The sequence below is a fragment of the Haliaeetus albicilla genome, chromosome W, assembly GCF_947461875.1.
Source record: "Haliaeetus albicilla chromosome W, bHalAlb1.1, whole genome shotgun sequence".
In the NCBI taxonomy this organism is placed as follows: Eukaryota; Metazoa; Chordata; class Aves; order Accipitriformes; family Accipitridae; genus Haliaeetus; species Haliaeetus albicilla.
In genome coordinates this window covers 12,281,539-12,297,630 of record NC_091515.1, presented here as the reverse complement: position 1 = coordinate 12,297,630, position 16,092 = coordinate 12,281,539, and the positions used below count along the sequence as shown (strand labels likewise).

Sequence of the window (16,092 nt, the reverse complement as noted above, 5' to 3'; positions counted from 1 at the left end):
GCGGTGCCCACCACCGCCCGCCCCGCGCCCTGACCGCGGGTTCGTCACAGCCTGGCCCGTGGGGCTGGCTGTCAGCGGCGGGGTCAGGCCGCCTGCAGCTCCCGTCCGTGGCGGAGTGGGGCCGGGGTCGCTATCCCCGAGGCGTGGGGCCTGGCGGTGCCGGCGAGGCCCGGGCGCCTCCTCAGCCGCAGAAGGCAAAGTTAGGATGGGGAGCAATGGTGAGAGGAACATGTGCTTCTTCCTAGTTCCTCTTTAGGGATTTTTCTCCTCTTTTTTTCTTCCCTCCCCCACAATTGACGTAATATGTTACGTTGGTGGAAGGAGTCCAGAACAAAACAGCCACCTCTGCTCCCCTGTACCTGGGACATGAGTGGGCCACTGGGTCCTGAGCAGGGTCATGCCATGTGGCAGGGTGATGGCAGCCTGCCATCCCCTGCCAGCCCGCCGCAGTGGGTCTATTCCTCATGACAAGATCCATCAGTAAACAAAGCATAACGCCTTTCATCTTCTGATAACTCATTATATGGCGGTGCCTCTTGGGTGCGAGCCACCTCCTCAGGCGATGCTCCAAAATCTCTGCCTTCTGGCCAGTCCATGATCTCTTCCAGAATTCCTGGGTAGTTGGATTTCCCCAGTTGAGCTCGTTGCGTGATCAATGCTATCCACTTACTCCATGTAGCGCTGGGTGCATGATGTGTAGAGGGGATGTTTCCTTTGAACATCCAGTGTAGCCCAGACAATCGCAGTGGCAAGAGGAGATATGCTTCTGTACCAACAACTTCTGAAGCGGCTCGAACCTTTGGGTCCTTGAAATACCCTCTTCTGAGGTAGTCTATGCCAAGGATACAAGGGGCCTCTGGGCCAGTCACAATGGGGTGCTTTTCCCACTTGTCCCCTGTTAAGCTCACCTCAGCCTTCAATACAGACAATTCTTGGCATCCCCCTGTCACTCCAGAGATCCACATGGGTTATGTGCCCCTATACTCTGATGGCACCAGCGTACACTGTGCACCAGTGTCTACCAAAGCCTTATACTTCTGTGGGTCTGATGTGCCAGGCCATCGAATCCACACAGTCCAGTATATCCGGTCATCCCTTTCCTCCTCCTGGCCAAAGGCAGGGACCCTCTTTTGCTGTTCCTCGTCAGAGTATTCACTGTCCAACCCTTGCGGTGCCAGACCAGAAGTCCCCTCACCGGAATCAAGGGAGGTGGTTTCAGTTCTTCTATGCCTGGAGGATCACTGATTGCTTTCTTGGGCCTCTACAGCAACTACGCTGACAGCCTTCTTCTTGGGTGACCCCTTCTTAACAGCTGTCTTCCCTCTCAGTTCACGTACACGGGCTTCCAGCTTAAAGGTGGGTTCACCACCCCACTTCCTCATGTCTTCCCCTTGGTCACGCAGGAAGAACCAGAGTGTACCACGTGGCATACGCCTTGGGCTCCCTTTCCCTCTGACCGGGGCAGGAGAGGACTGATTTCTTGGAGCGTCCCTAACAGCCAAGGCACTGTCCTGTAGGGATGAGGAGACACAGAGATTTTCTTGAAAGTTTTGGAGCCAAGACGACACTTTCTCCACAGTTGGTGTATCCATGTCCTGGCAATACATTGCTGCCAAGCTGTTAGAATATGATGCTGGGGCACCTTGAATCACCTTCCTCCACATGGCCTGTGTGAACAGGTCATCCTCTGGATCTTTGGAGAGCTCCTCAACATCTAGACCACTGTAGATGACTTCCACCACTGCTGACTCTCTCAGGTACTGGATGCCTTCATCTGTGGTAGTCCACTTTCCTGAGGAGTTCACAAGATCTTCCTTGAATGGATATCTTGCCCTCACACTTGAGAGGAGCTGGCTCCAGAGACTGCAAATTGCTGCCTCTTTTCCAATTCCTCTTTCAATTCCCCGGTTTCTAGCGAGGGATCCCAGCTGTTGGACTTCCTTCCCTTCCAATTGCTGACTGTCAGCCCCATTATCCCAGCATCAGAGCAGCCAGGCAGCAATCCGCTCACCCGGCTGGTGGCTGTAATTTTTCCGCAAGTCCCGAAGTTCTGAGGATGTCAGGGACCGGGTAGTTTCCGCTTCCTGTCTGAATTCTCTCACTCTTTCCTCCCATTTCTCTGCTGAAGGACCGGCTTCTTGATCAAACCCTTCCTCTTCTTCATCTTCCCTTACTAATCGATGGTATGGAGCTGTTGATCTCCTTGTCCACTGTCTCTTTTTCACTATTGGGGCAATTACTGTAGTTGTTGTTGTTGTTTGGGTCCCTATCTCGAGCATGGTGTCCTCAGATGCAGTCTGGGTCCCTGCCTCAACCATGATCCTCTGAGAGTACTGACCTGTGGCTCGGTAGGCATAGGCCAGGCCCCAGTACAGTGCGAGAAGCTGCTGGTTTTCATTGGGATAGGCAAGGCACCCTTCTATCAGGTGGTGCATCAGTTTGCCAGGGTTGCTTGCCTGTTTGGGTGTAAAGTCCCAGATTATGGTAGGTGATAACCGTCCTAGGAATCTGCCCAAATCCTTCTATACACCCTGCCACCCAGGGACCCGTCGCTTGAGGGCACATTTCAGTATCGCCTCACCCAAAATTTGTCTTCTCTTACACCAGGATGGGACCACATTCCACAAACCCCATGTCCTGTTTTCAGCTGGGATACAGTTAATTGTCTTCCTAGTAGCTGGTACAGTGCTATGTTTTGAGTTCAGTATGAGAAGAATGTTGATAACACTGATGTTTTCAGTTGTTGCTAAGTAGTGTTTAGTCTAAAGTCAAGAATTTTTCAGCTTCTCATGCCTAGCCAGCGAGAAAGCTGGAGGGGCACAAGAAATTGGCACAGGACACAGCCAGGGCACCTGACCCAAAGTGGCCAATGGGGTATTCCATACCATGTGACGTCCCATCTTGTATATAAACTTGGGGGGAGTGGGGGTGGGGGGATCACCACTCGGGGATTTACTGGGTGTCGATCGGTGGGTGGTGAGCAATTGAATTGTGCATCACTTGCATATTCCAATCCTTTCATTATTGCTGTTGTCATTTTATTAGTGTTATCATTATCATTATTAGTTTCTTCTTTTCTGTTCTATTAAACCGTTCTTCTCTCAACCCACAAGTTTTACTTCTTTTTCCCAATTTTCTCCCCCATCCCACTGGATGGGGGGGAGCGAGTGAGCGGCTGCATGGTGCTTAGTTGCTGGCTGGGGTTATACCACAACAGTCCATAATATGCCAATAGTGTTAATTAGTCGTATTAAACAGCTCACGTAATGGTGAACAAGGACCTCAGGAACCTGCGTAATAAAGCCATCCACATCAATATCAGGTAGGGATAGGGAGATTTATTCCCTCATCCCCTCCACAAGATAGCTCCCCCAGCACAGCAAGGCCATCAATGCCAGGGCAAAGCACATAGTCATTGTTTGTACTAGCATGTTCCCAAGCTCAGCGAAATAAAGAGATAAGCAGTGCAGCCAACAAACTCCATGACCCGCACAGGAGCTTGCCACTGAATAACTACTATAGCTATAGCATGCTGTCCTGGTTTTGGCTGGGATAGAGTTAATTTTCTTTCTAGTAACTGGTATAGTGCTATGTTTTGGGTTCAGTATGAGAAGAATGTTCATAACACTGATGTTTTCAGTTGTTGCTAAGTAGTGTTTAGTCTAAGGTCAAGGATTTTTCAGCTTCTTATGCCCAGCCAGCAAGAAAGCTGGAGGGGCACAGGAAGTTGGGAGGGGACACAGCCAGGACACCTGACCCAAAGTGGCCAACAGGGTATTCCATACCATGTGACGTCATACCTAGTATATAAACTGGGGGGAGTGGAGGTGGGGGGATCGCTGCTCAGGAACTAACTGGGCACTGGTCGGCGAGTGGTGAGCAATTGCATTGTGCATCACTTGTTTTGTATATTCTAATTCTTTTATTATTATTATTGTTATATGTCATGGTTATTATTATCATTATAATTATTATTTTCTTCCTTTCTTTCCCAGTAAACAGTCTTTTTCTCAACCCATGAGTTTTACTTTTTTTTGATTCTCCTCCTCATCCCACTGGTTGGGGGAGTGAGTGAGCATCTGCGTAGTTCTTAGTTGTCGGCTGGGGTTAAACCACAACACACGCTTAATACACAACTGCCGTTGTCTCGAGCCCCACATTGGGTGCCAAAAAGGACTGTGGTGGGCTGACCCTGGCTGGATGCCAGGTGCCCAATGAGCTGCTCTGTCACTCCCCTCCTCAGCAAGATGGGGGGAGAAAATAAGATGGAAAAGAAATTGTGGGTCAAGATAAGGGCAGTTTAATAAAGAAAAAGCAAAGGCCACGCACAGAAGCAAAGGAAAACAAATGATGTTATTCTCTACTTCCCATCAGCAGGCAATGTCTAGCCACTTCCTGGGAAGCAGGGCTTCAATACACGTAAATGGTTGCTCCGGAAGACAAAAATGCCCCCCTTCCTTCTCCCTGTACTTAGCTTTTATATCTGAGCTGACATCATACAGTATGGAATATCTGTTTGGTTAGTTTAGGTCAGCTGTCCTGGCTATGTCCCCTCCCAAGATCTTGCCCAGCCCCAGCCTACTGCCCTTTGGGGGTGGGGAGTGGGATGTTGGAGAGACCTTCTTGATGCTGTGCAGTAGCCAAACCACTGGTGTGTTATCAACACCTTTCTAGCTACAAATGCAAAGTATAGCACTATGAAGGCTGCTATGGGGAAAGTTAACTCCATCTCAGCCAGACACAATACACATGTGTAGGGTTATTCCATGCGGGAACGGACAACAGGACACCAATATGATGATTAAAGTCGCCAGTTTATTGAGCCTAGCTGATCATTTTTATACAATTCTCTAAGTTCCTAAGAAGCTTTGATTCGTTGCTGCATGCAAGCATTTGGTGTCCACGCGCACAAACATAAAATGTGATTGGTTATATCGACACTGTACATGTGTATAAACATAAGATATAGTTGGTTATACTCACTCTGTACACGCGCATAAACACAGGACATAATTGGCTATATTAACTAGAGCATGCGAAACTTATCTCAGTCTAATTGGTCAAGATAAACTGCCAAATTGAGGTTGTTTGTGCCAACTTCCCTTTATCGTGGAATGCGCACCTGTGTTTTTCTAATTGGGATCTTTCTTTTTCTGTCTTCTTGTTTATTCTGTTCAAGGCCTTCTAAAGGCGTCTGGAATGCTCTTGCGACCGTGAGCTACTTTCAGGCCCAGTCACTAAGCTCCATATAATTGAACCCTACATCTCCCCCTTTTTTGGTTTTTGACAATTACCACAGCCTTACTTGATCTATCAATTAATTTTTAAACACATTGCAACATACAAGGATGGACCATCTGTACATTCTTGTGCCGTCTTGCTCTGCAAACTCAGCCCAGCAATCGGTAGGTGTCAGCTTTATGTGGGCGTTCCCACGGAGGCAACGATGGCCTTGCCATACACCAGCCCGATGCTCTTTGGAAAATCCCGGTATTTATACATTTGCAGAGGAACGGATTTCAGCACACATGGCCAGCGGGTGCCAAAATCCGCCTCAGTTGCAACCTATGACGCATGCGCTTGCTGGCCAGGCACACAGCACGAGTCATAGCCACCTGTCTATTGGTTCATGGGCTTTGTGATGCGGTTGCAATGCACAGAGAATCTTGACCTGTTATGTTAACCAAGGTGACCTATACATTAGTTTTTGGCTGAGGTAGTATTCATATTGCCGCACCATCTAGGATGTTCCAGATGATGATGGTCATACAAATCGAGTGGGAGTCCATTGTGGGCCCGCATCTGTGGAAACACAAGCATAATCTCGCCCCCAGGTTATTAATGAAAATGGACCTTCCCATTGCCCTGTTTCTAGATTCTTAACTAAAACCATGACCTTACCTCTAATTTTGTCTTTAGCTAACTTTTCTTGTGGAGAGAGATTCCCTACTCTTTTTTTTTTTTTTTTTTTGAGAGAGCATTAACAGATCTAGTCACCATCATTCGTGAGCATCGAATCATACATGGGATAATAGCCAAGAGTATGAATACAGGAGCCACCAAGAAAATCGACCACTTTAATATTTGCCGTATCCAAGGCCCAAACCCCAATGATTCTAACCAGTCACTAAATGGGTCAGTATAGTATCCAATCTTGTTTAGGTTCTCTTGTAATTGACTTAACTGTTTGTGAATGCTTATAGAATGGTCCGACAGGTTCATGCAACACATTCCTTCAAACTCTTCACACCCATGTCCTATCTCCACAAATCAAAAACACTCCTGGGGGCAACAACTTTCCCCCCGCAGTATTTACATCCAAACTTGCAGTATCAACGTCAGGCCATAAAGGTAACCCTGTTATGTTCTGCCATCCTATAAAGTATGACCCTGATCGCTCTTTCTCCTTCTTTACCAAAACGGCGTCCCCCCAAAAAATATCACTCCTATACCATTATATGGTTGTAATTGTGATCGGAGATATCGACAATCTTCTAAATGGGAAATATTGGTTACCTCAACTGGGGGTAAAGAAAACATTAGATCCAACTCCTGAAGGGGCAAGCTCACACTAATCAGAAGGTTTTCCTCAAACAATTGTTGCTGTTTAGCTCCTATCAAAGAGGGCCACCACTTTTCACTAATCTTTATGCACATCACCACATCGCTTGTTGTCATCATGTTGAATTTCTCAAATTCTATATTGTAATTAGTCTGGTTGTACCATGAGCTGTAAAATTTAGGGTTAAAGTCTGGATACCCAATTAGACATGTGCAAAAAGGATCCCCTGGTGTAGCTAAGGACAGACAAAAATCAGTCAATTTTAAATACAGATCCCGTGACTAAGGTCATCGCAATCATTATCACTACCATTTGCTTTTCCAAATCCTTTTTTTTTTTTTTTTTTTGGTCTTTATCATAAATGACTACATATCGGGGTATCTTAATACTACTTCTACACTCGGCTCTTATGAGTAATGTTTCGCCGGATACCAATCAACATTAAATCATATATATTTGCTGCAATAGCTCTAAGCTGCTTATTCTCTATACGATTAGTTATAGGTTAGTTGGTTAGTTAAATTTCTATCACAATGATCACACACAAAATTTTCTATCCCTTTCACCCATTCGCACTAAGATACATATCCAGGGCCGGTACCGTACTCCGTGTTTTTCACACGCGTTCTTAATTTCCGCATTGACTGCCGGTCTCCGTCGTGATTTGTCTAGGCAGTCTATCTAGGGCTTCAGGACCTGCTGAAGTCTCCACTGCCTCTTGTTCCCTATCTTCTGAGTTGTTTGTGACATCTGGTCGCTCAATCCATGGCTTGACCCATTTCGCCGGTATCCAATGGGGCTGTTCGTTACCTGTGGAAACACAAGCATACCCTCTTCCCCACGTGAATAATTTGCAAGGTCCCTGCCATTGCTGTAAAACTGGATTGAATATTGAAACTTGCGGCTGGTTTTTATCAACATTTTTGCTCCCACACATATGATTATTAATTGGGATCTGATCCTCAGTACCACGTGGCTGTAGCCAATTCAAAACATATAGTGCTTTGCTTATTAACTCTTGGGGGGTACAATGCCGCATGTCTTCCCCCGTTTTTAAAATGTTTAAACGATCCTTTAAGGTCCAGTGTGCACGTTCAACGATAGCTTGACCAGTAGAATTATGGGGTACGCCAAAATTATGAGTTACCCCCCACAGCTGTAAAAATGTTTCTAATGACTGTGCGCGATATCCCGGGCCATTGTCTGTTTTAATTTCTGTTGGCACTCCCATGGCAGCAAATGCTGCCAAAAGGTGCTTAATTACGGATCTGGCATTAGTTGATACATGAACAGTAGCCCACATAAGGTTCGAATATGTGTCAATAGATACATGAACGTATTTATATTTCCCAAAACTGGGATACTCCGTAACATCTGTTTGCCAAATTTGCAATGGTGATAGTCCCGGGGGTTCACCCCTTGCGGTTGTAAGTTTGGAATGTTCGCACAGTCAGGGCAAGCAGCAATAATAGTTCTGGCTTGCTGCAACGGGAGATCAAATTGTTTACTCAGCGCTTTTGCCGACTGATGATAAAATTTATGGGATAGCAGCGCTTGTCCAAACAAATCAGGTTTGGGTGTATTAAAATAGATGTCTGCATTGGCTACTACCAGTTGATCCGCGCGCGCATTACCTTCCACAATGAATCCCGGCAACGTTGTATGGCTACGAATATGATCGATAAAAAATAAGTCTGTTCGTCTTTCTAATAACATCCATAATTTCAAAAGTGCCATAAACAGCTGCTTATTACTTACAGTTTTTAGCAAGGATCTATGCATACGTTTGACTATCCCAACGACATATTGAGAATCCGAAACAATGTTGACAGGTGTTTTATCCCATTTTTTGAAAACAGAGCATACGGCTAATAGCTCAAGCACCTGTACTGACCCCTCTGACAGAACGACTTCGGATTTCCAGGATCCATCCTGAAGATATACAAATCCCGCTTTACCTGTTTTGCTGCTAGCATCAGTAAAAACGGTAATGGCCTCCAGTGGGCTTTCGCTGCAAATAGAGCGTGGTTCCATTGTCAACATTGTTTTAAACAATGGGTGAGGGGGATAGTGATTGTCCACTTCCCCCTTAAAACCCATCAGAGCTACTGCAAGGCAGTCATTTTTCATCATGGCATTATTCACAATATCAAGTGACATAGGTAAAATAATTTTTGTCTATTTGCTTCCCTGAAATTTGTGTCGCCCTTACCCCTGCTTTTTGAATGCACATTCCCAGGGCTTCAGTTCTAGTGACTACCGTTTTTGACATGCTAGCAGGCAAGAATATCCATTCTATTATTATCAATGGGTTTTGTTCCCATCGCTCATCCCACTGACCCAAAATTCCCGCAACTTCCTTATCTGAGTTATATACATATAAATTTATGGACAAATCAGGGATATATCTGCCAGACATGGATGATGTGATTTTCTGCTCAATTGCTGTCAAGACTTGCCGCCCCGATGCACTTAGTTGTATTGCAGAAGTTAAACTATTGCTGCCCCGCAATAAATCCAGCAGCGGCTGTAAGGCTGTATTTGTAATACCACAATAAGGCCGAATCCACTGTAGGTCTCTGACAAGTTTTTGTACATCATGTATATTTCGTATGTCTTTGTGTAGCGACAGCTTCTGTGGACAAACAGAGGCTTCCGCAACTTGCAAACCCAGATATTTCCAGGGTGCTGTTAGCTGAACTTTTTCTGGGGCTATGACTAAGCCATACGCCCCAAGGTATAATTTAAGGTCAAATAATACCTGTTCATGTGAAAGTTGTTGTGCGCAGACCAGCAGGTCGTCCATGTAATGATAAATCAGAGCCTCTTTCCATTTTTTGCGAAATGGTTCGAGAGCGATGTCAACAAACCATTGATATATAGTCGGTGAATTTTTCATGCCTTGTGGTAAAACGACCCAGTGATACCTTTTAGCCGGCACATGTCGATTTACTGTTGGAACGGTAAAAGCAAATTTCTCACAGTCATCTGGATGCAAAGGAATTGTAAAGAACCAGTCTTTAAGGTCAACAACAATCAAAGGCCAGTCTCTGGGGAGCATAGTAGGGGTTGGAATACCAGGCTGTAAGGATCCCATATCTTGCATTACTTTGTTCACTGCACGCAAATCTTGCAGTAAATGCCATTTTCCAGACTTTTTCAAAATGGTAAATACGGGAGTGTTCCACGGGCTTGTAGAAGGAACCAAATGCCCTGCTTCCACTTGTTCAGCCACGAGTTGCTCCAAAGCAGCGACCTTTTCTGTTGGAAGCGGCCATTGATCAACCCAAATGGGGCTGTCCATTAGCCATTTTAGTCTCAGGGTTGGTCGCTTGTCAATGGCCGCTGCTAAAAATGCGTGGACAATCTAACTCCCCATTGCGCTAAAGCGTCCTGATCTAAAAGCCATACAGTAGTATTTAAAACATAAGGCCTTACATGTGCTGTCCTTTTGTCTTCACAGTCTTCAACCGTTATAAAATGCATGCTGATTTGTGTGGATTTCTGGCCTCCAATACCAGTTACCACAGTGTCGATATTTTGTAATTCCCAATCCCTGAACCATTCTTCCTTTGGAATTATGGTCACATCAGACCCTGTGTCAAGGAGCATACGTTTATGGAGTAGAGATTTTCCCAAAGGTCCATATAGATTAAAATGATGAATGGGTTTGGAGGATCCAATTATTTCTGTGAAGGCCACGAATGGTGTGTCAGTGGATCCGAATCCCCCGTCCCTTCGTTCAATGTCTCCGACACAGGGGACACTAGCCTTGAAGGGTACCAGTTGAGCAATCCGGGTTCCAGCCATAATTGTTACAGGAGGAACAAATACTTTCACCATAATTGAAATGGTTCCTGTGAAATCAGCATCGATAACTCCAGGCAAGACAAAGATTCCTTGTTTAGAAACGGAAGAGCGTCCTAAAAGCAATGCACTTAGTCCAAGACCCAAAGGCCCGGTAGCATTCGATGGAACCACATGAACTTTATCATCAGTTATTGTTGTGTCAGTGGCAACGGCCAGGTCAACTCCTGCACTTCCTTTTGTGGCTGCCCTGAGTCTTGAAAGACAGCCGGGCACGCCGTCACCCCTGTTTGAGAGGCACTTGATATCTTGGCGCCCCTCATCCTGGCGCTTATTGTTCTGTTTCCCTGATTGTTGAATGTTAACGGCGTTCCATCTTTTTTAAACCTTGATCGACAGTCTCTGGCTTTGTGTCTGAACTTGTCGCACTTGTTACAGACCCCAGAAAAGTTTGACTGACTGCTGTTAGCTAGTGCTGGCGTAGATCGAGGCTGTGTTGCTATGTGTTGAGGGCATGTACGTTTCAAATGCCCCGGTTGACCACACCAATAACATGCTAAAGGGCCTTTGTGTGGGCTGTGGTCTCCTTTTCCCTGTTGCACCATCGATTGTAATGCTACCGCGAGCGCTGCAGCGTGAGCTTCAGCATGTATTTTAGCTTTCTCTTGTTCTTGTATTATAGTAGCCAAATCCTCGTTTGCATTATTTGAATCAGGGTATATGTGAGGTATAATTTGTTCATGTTGAACGGTGGTATCTGGGGGCTGTTTTCTCATAGGTGGATTTTTACTCACTCCCTGATTCTGTAGGGTTTCCTTTAATCGTACGGTTAGGGAGGCTTGGGAACTGTCAGATGGCTGATTAATATCGGCAGCCCCAGGGAGTGGAGCAGAAGTCAAGGGCACAGGAGCAGGCAGAAAAGCTCCGGGGAAGCCAAAAGTCTCTCTCGCTGCATTATGTTTTTCTCCCCGCTTTTCCCTTTCGCTTGCGGTTGGAGAGAGAGCAGCAAAAGCAGACACAGCTGCTTTACGATCTGCTTTCATTTCTTGCAGAGGTGTCTTAATCAATTTCCATAAAGTTGCAAGACCTTTAACTTCTTTAGACCCGTCACTAATTTCATCCCATAGGGAGGTTCCGATAGCTTCCCAGGTACTAAGCTGTCCCGATCCAATGTTGGGAAAGGTTTCGATATGATCCCAAGAGCGAGATTAAGACACAAACGAGGTCAAATGCCGTATAGTGAAAATAGGTTTTATTATCAAAAGTATCAAAAGTGGAAAATGGTGGCGATAGGATAGAATGGAAGAAAAGGTAGAAATTAAGCAAGCAGTCGGGATAGGATTGCTAGGATAGTCACCACCACGGATCCAGCGGTGTCCCGTTGGTCCTCAGTCTTCAATCCTTTGGTGGTGAAGAAGGCCCCCACAGCTTGTCTCTATGGGTTTTTTATAGGGCATATTTCAATGATGTCATGCGCTGCAGGTTTCGTCTATCACATGACCTTCGCGTGATCAACACCCGAAACCAGTATCTTATCAGCTCCAGCCCCGTTTCCTCCTCTGGATGCCTCAATGGCCTGGTAATCATCCTTATGGACAGAGGAGTGTCCTGCTTAACAGGCCATGTTAGAGACAAAGGGCTCAAGATAAGCAGTTCACAGTTCCTTGAGATGATGGTCCAGTCCCCCACACCTAACAATCTTTGAAGCAAATGGTTCAGGATAAGAATTCAGTCTCTTACATAAGCTCAAAAGCTGTACCCACACTAATTAAAAGGTTTCTGTCCTTGCTCCATTGTAGAAGCCACTTTAAACAAGCTGTATCATATTTTTTGCTTCTCTCTGAGAGTATATGTTGGGGGAGCTTAACTACCGCTTCTTCTTCTTTGGAAAGCGTAGACCCCATCTCCTCCCCCGACCACTCACCTGCTTTACAGGCGAGTCCTTTTTAATATCCGTCTCTGTTTTTTCAACCAGCCTCGTAAATGTCTTTACGGCTGCCTTTTCCTTCGCAGATGCTGCGATACCCATGCCGCCTTTTATCACGTAAGCTTACGATTCCTGCCTCTCTCGAGCAGCTCGGCGCTTCTCTTCTAAGCCCACCGGCATCCGCGGCAATTTCCCCTGCCTTTTCAGTCGTTAGTGTTCCCCTCTTGTTCCTTAGCAGATCACGTCGGAGATCGCCAGATGTAGGGTTATTCCATGCAGGAACGGACAACAGGACACCAATATGATGATTAAAGTTGCCAGTTTATTGAGCCTAGCTGATCATTTTTATACAATTCTCTAAGTTCCTAAGAAGCTTTGATTGGTTGCTGCATGCAAGCATTTGGTGTCCACGCGCACAAACATAAAATGTGATTGGTTATATCGACACTGTACATGTGTATAAACATAAGATATAGTTGGTTATACTCACTCTGTACACGTGCATAAACACAGGACATAATTGGCTATGTTAGAGCATGTGAAACTTGTCTCAGTCTAATTGGTTAAGATAAACTGCCAAATTGAGGTTGTTTGTGCCAACTTCCCTTTATCGTGGAATGCGCACCTGTGTTTTTCTAATTGGGATCTTTCTTTTTCTGTCTTCTTGTTTATTCTGTTCAAGGCCTTCTAAAGGCATCTGGAATGCTCTTGCGACCATGAGCTACTTTCAGGCCCAGTCACTAAGTTCCATATAATTGAACCCTACACACATGAATGGAAATCTTGGAAGTTTTCACGTGTGCTGTATCATTTATGAACCCGATGTCTATCAGCACTGTCTGAATAAGACTACCAGGAGCAATAAGACCCCCATGAGTAATAATGTATCGAAATTTCCATGGCCATCCATAGATGCATTTTCTATTGAGGCTGTTTCCCTAAAAATGCCATTTGTAGGTTTTGGTATTGACATCTGATCACAGGGAAATTCACATCCTGCAGTAGTGAGCTCTGTCTGAGAAACAGATGAAGTCTAATTTAGGTTAAGACCTTCTAGTTATTTCATATCAGTTTGTATAGAGTTGTCTAGTTTCTTCCAATAACATCCAAGTGGAAGAGGTCACATTTTATTACCAATTTTCTGAGAGATCCTGGACCCTTAAATCAATTATTCATAGGAGTCACTCATCACAGTAAGTCTCAATATGGGTACTTGATAGATGGCACCTTCCCTTCTTTTGCAAAGTGTATAAGATGCAAGCCCAAGCCTTGGAAAGCTTGCCAATTTAGATGTGCTTTTGTAGAGTATTATGGGTTTGTGTTGCGTGGGGTTTTTTTGGTAGTGGGGGAGGGGCCACAGGGGTGGCTCTGGTGAGTAGCTGCTAGAAGCTCCCCTGGCTCCAAGTCAGACCCGCCTCTGGCCCAGGCTGACCCAATCAGTGACGGCAGTAGCACCTCTGGGATAACATACTTAAGAAGGGGAACCGGTAGTGAGTAGGGGATTGGAATGTGAGAGGACCACCTATGCAGATACAGAGGTCAGTGAAGAAGGAGGGGGAGGAGGTGCACCGGAGGAGGTGATGCCCCTGCAGCCCATGGTGAGACAGCAGGCTATCCCCCTGCAGCCCATGGAGGAGTACGGTGGAGCGGAGGCCCCCATAGATGGCGATGACTCCATGGGAGTGACTGAAAATCAGACCACGGAAAGGACCCACGCCAGGGAAGTTTGTGAGGAACTGCAGCCCGCGGAAAGGACTCATGTTGGAGAAGTTCGTGAAGGACTGTCTCCTGTGGGAGGGACCACACGATGGAGCAGGGGAAGAGTAAGGAGTCCTTCCCCCCCTGAGGAGGAAGGAGCAGCAGAGACAATGTGTGGCAAGCTGACCCCAACCCCCATCCCCTGTCCCCCTGCACCGCAAGGGGGAGGAGGTAGAAAATTCAGGAGTGGAGTTGAGCCGGGAAGGAGGGAGGGGAGGGGGGATGTCCTGGTTTCAGCTGGGATAGAGTTAACTGTCTTCCTAGTAGCTGGTACAGTGCTATGTTTTGAGTTCAGTATGAGAAGAATGTTGATAACACTGATGTTTTCAGTTGTTGCTCAGTAGTGTTTAGACTATAGTCAAGGATTTTTCAGCTTCTCATGCCCAGCCAGCGAGAAAGCTGGAGGGGCACAAGAAGTTGGCACAGGACACAGCCAGGGCACCTGACCCAAAGTGGCCAACAGGGTATTCCATACCATGTGATGTCCCATCTAGTATAAGAACTGGGAAGTGGGGGAGGGGAATTGCCGCTCGGGGACTAGCTGTGTGTTGGTTGGCGGGTGGTGAGCAATTGCCCTGTGCATCATTTGTACATTCCAATCCTTTTATTATTGCTGTTGTCATTTTATTAGTGTTATCATTATCATTATTAGCTTCTTCTTTTCTGTTCTATTAAACCGTTCTTATCTCAACCCATGAGTTTTACTTCTTTTTCCCGATTTTCTCCCCATCCCACTGGGTGGGGGAGGAGTGAGCAGCGGCGTGGTGCTTAGTTGCTGGCTGGGGTTAAACCACGACAGTCCATTTTTGGCGCCCAACGTGGGGCACGAAGGGTTGAGATAACGACAAACCTGACCAGAGGTTGTTAAAACAAATTTGTTATAAGCATTCATTATATTGGTCTAATAGTTGCTGGTCATTATGTTGATTTTTATGTTCTTAGAGTTGTTGCTCTGGTTTTTAAAGTTCTGTTATGTATCACCTCGCTTGCTGTATGTAGTTCCTCTTCTGCTGCTTATCATCCATGGGAGGTGGATTAAGTTTTTCGCTTTGATGTATTGTGAAACACTGGTTTATGGTATGATAAAGTCATCGGCTGTGGGGTTAATCCGGTATTTGCACTCAGCATTGTCACCTTTATACTGCAGGAGCCATCTGTGGGAAACTACTAATAATTACACCATTTACCTTTCCTCCTTGGAAAGCCAGTCTATGGGTGGGGTACCTTTCTTCCCCTCTCCTTTCTCCTTCAGTCCACTTACAATGGTGTTTGAGAATTTTGAAAAATTTGAATACTCCTGGGATGTTGGGACTAGCACGGTCCTAGCCCTACTGCTAGGAATCATCATGCTCCTGAATGTGGTTCAGCCCTTGTTTAAGGTTAAACAACTATTTAAGAAGGTCACCCAGAGATGTGCCCCAAGGCTGGATAATTATGAGTGGCAGGGTGTGTGGGGTAGTATGGGCAAGTACCTAGAAAAGTGGGCACCTCCAATGTTTTGGAAATTCACCCCTGAACAAGTGCAGAATCCAGAAGAACTAGTAAAATATTTGGAAAAGGTATGCTGTCACCCTGGCAGCTCCAGAGAGATGCAAATCACTGCAACGTGCTGGGGCCTGGCCCATGCCTATCGAGCCCTGTTCGACACCACTCAGTACCCTCAAGGGGAAGAGAAAGTCTCTGGACCGAACAACAAAATGATGAGCACCGCGGCCACTCAAACCTCGGCAATGGGTGCTGCGGCCCCTCCAGCGCCCGGCAACGAGCACTGTGGCCACCCAGACCTTGGCGACAGGCACCGCGACCCTTCCAGCCCCGGTGATGAGAACTCGGGCTACCCAAACCTCAGCAACAGGCACTGCAGCCCCTCCAGCCGCGGCAACGAGCACAGCAGCTACCCAAACCTTGGCAACGGGCACTGCGGTCCCTCCAGCCCCAGTGACGAGCACTGCTGCTACCCAAACCTCGGCGACAGACACTGCGGTTATCCAAAACCCGGTGAGTGATACTGCAAATGAACCAGCGGACCAACCTGCAC

At 46.3% G+C, this 16,092-nt stretch overlaps 1 long non-coding RNA gene across 1 annotated transcript in view; it reads left to right on the top strand.

The window, feature by feature from the left end:
* The window catches only part of LOC138683278 (uncharacterized), a 260,146-nt gene that overhangs the window by 194,299 nt on the left and 49,755 nt on the right, over positions 1-16,092 (top strand). The gene's annotated exons all lie outside the window — the stretch shown is intronic.